Below are 2373 nucleotides of genomic sequence, written 5' to 3' on the forward strand. Positions count from 1 at the left end.
GTGGGGAGGGGAACACCCATAAGGAAGGGGAGGGGGGAGGGGCATGTTTGCCCGGAAACCGGGAAAGGGAATAACACTCGAAATGTATATAAGAAATATTCAAGTTAATAAAAAAAATTAAAAAAAAAGAATCCAAGTAGGAAAACAAGAAAATTGTTTCAGATATATCAGAAAGACAAGGTATGAGATAAATAGATGTCTATACCACCAATATATTCAGAGAGGGCCAAAATTTGCTGATATTTGCATCTCTAAGTGTGTATTGCTGATTCTGTTTTTGTGCTTTCTAATACTTGAATCACCAGTAGTACCTCATTTATTTTTTCTTTGTGTTAAATTTTAGAATATGATTACTTAAAGAAGTTAAATGCTAAAAATATGCCAAATCTTTTTATAGAAATTTTTGACATGAATGTGCCAGAAAACGAATAAATGATTTAATATTCTCTTTCCTCCATTTTCTTTGAGTTTGAGTGATCATAATAAAGTTGCATTTTTTAATTCAAAAAAAAAAAAAAAAGAAGTTGGGGTTTCCACAGCTTTGGCCTCACTGCCTACCAGAGGCTCTTTCTCCCCCTTCAGGTTTGGATCTGTCCCAGGTTTCAGCTCTTCTAAGGAGCCCTGGCCAGACTTCCATCTGCTGAAGAAAGTGGAGAGGGTTGGGCGGCACCACAACTGTCAAATCTGGCTCGGTGTTCCAGAACATGTTGAGTTCCTGATCGTTGTGGCCTCTTCATCAAGAACCCGGCTGGCCCAGCCCAGGCATCCATCATCCAATTTTGTTTTCCACCTCTGCTCAGGGTCCTTCGCTTCTGCCTCTGGTGCCACATCCGCAGTACCATAATGAGGGCCAAAACCACCACCAGGGCAATGAACAGGGAGAGCAGCCACATGCCACTTAATCCTTGGCGTGGTGACAAGGTGGTTATGGGATTTGGGGTAGACATGAATAGTTTTTTACCCGAGCCTGGGGTGCCACCAATAGCCATAGTGACTGGAAGGCCACTGGTCTTGGAGCTTATAGTTATAGCCACAGAGGGTCCACTGGCCATGGTAGAGCTTGTTGTCACAGTCTCGGGATGTGCACTGGTCCCTATAAAGATGTCTAAAGAGGTAGATGCCACAGTTCTGTTAATCAAAGGATTAGTTATGGTGACAGGAGGGTCACTCGCTACATCTGATAATTTTTGAATCAGTATTGATACTGCATTGGAGGAAATGTCCTGAGAGGTTATAGGCTCAGGTACTGGGGTGCTCCTGCTGGTACCAGCTGGTGTCTCAAAAGAAAACAATCATGGAGCTCCCAAGGGGGTCGAGGAAGCTGGGACTGGGGTCTGCCTCCAGGGGCTGATGCTCTCCTTTGGGTCCCCTCTCCCTGGCAGCATAGCAATTGGGGACTTGCTATGCAGAGAAAATGGCAGCATCGGCATATTCTGCAGGTTTTCTTGGCTCACCACCTGGGCCCAGAAGCCCCCAAAGGGAGGGAAGCAAGGCCATCTCCATAGCGACAGCTGGGAGCTGGAGTTGGGACCAGCTTGGATAATGGAAAGCACAAGATAGGAAAGAACCTCAGTTCTTCCTGAAAGACTTTATCAGGACTGGGGCGGTTGATCTCCTTCTTAGAAAAAGAAAAAAAAAGAAAAAAGCAAGAGCAAATGAGATAGCCTCATAAATACCGAAAATGTCAAGATCAGACACATGGTTGATCTTGGGGTGGAAGAATGATTCAGTCCTATGAGCACACCTGAACCATGAGATCCAAAGCCCTCCAGGACTGGAATTGGCCCTGTGTCCCCAATACCTTGAGTTATTCCCAGGCCAGAAGGGATAAGAAACTCTACTGTTTGGGAGAGAGAGAAAATGTGAGCTCAGTTCACAGGTCATGTGCTGACATGGAGGAGAGGCCTAGATCCCCTCCCCCTCTGTCTTTCCACCACCACTCTCGGGGAGGACATGCCTGGTATGATAGGAATATCATGTGGTAGACTCATGCACATGATAAATATACCAAGGACCACATTATGTAATTCCCCTGCCACTTCCAACATTCCTCAGGTGAAGAATGACAGGGGAAGGAGGTGGGACTAGTGACAGAAAACAGTGGGACATCAATCAACCCCCAGGAGGGAGAGGTGGAGAAGCCATCATTAGGATATGTAGGAGAGAGGGTGAGAGAGAGGGTGGGAGAGAGCTCTGTCCCCAGTTTCATACCTGGTGAGGTAAGACAATGACAGCGTCCCCCAGGTCAGGATTGAAAGTCAGCAAATGCCACCTATCAACTGTAAACATTGAGATGTCGGAGGCAAAGAAACCTAGTGTTGAGGGATGACTTTCAAGAGACACAGTAAGTGAACTGTTCTGCTATATATGAAT

The 2373-nt window shown here is 45.7% G+C and overlaps 1 pseudogene; it reads right to left on the bottom strand.

Moving 5' to 3' along the window:
• Positions 1 to 477: 477 nt before the first annotated feature.
• Positions 478 to 1503, bottom strand: LOC116889812 (annotated as a pseudogene).
• Between the last annotated feature and the right edge of the window lie 870 nt (positions 1504 to 2373).

Source organism: Rattus rattus, unplaced genomic scaffold (assembly GCF_011064425.1).
Source record: "Rattus rattus isolate New Zealand unplaced genomic scaffold, Rrattus_CSIRO_v1 flattened_line_196760, whole genome shotgun sequence".
In the NCBI taxonomy this organism is placed as follows: domain Eukaryota; kingdom Metazoa; phylum Chordata; class Mammalia; order Rodentia; family Muridae; genus Rattus; species Rattus rattus.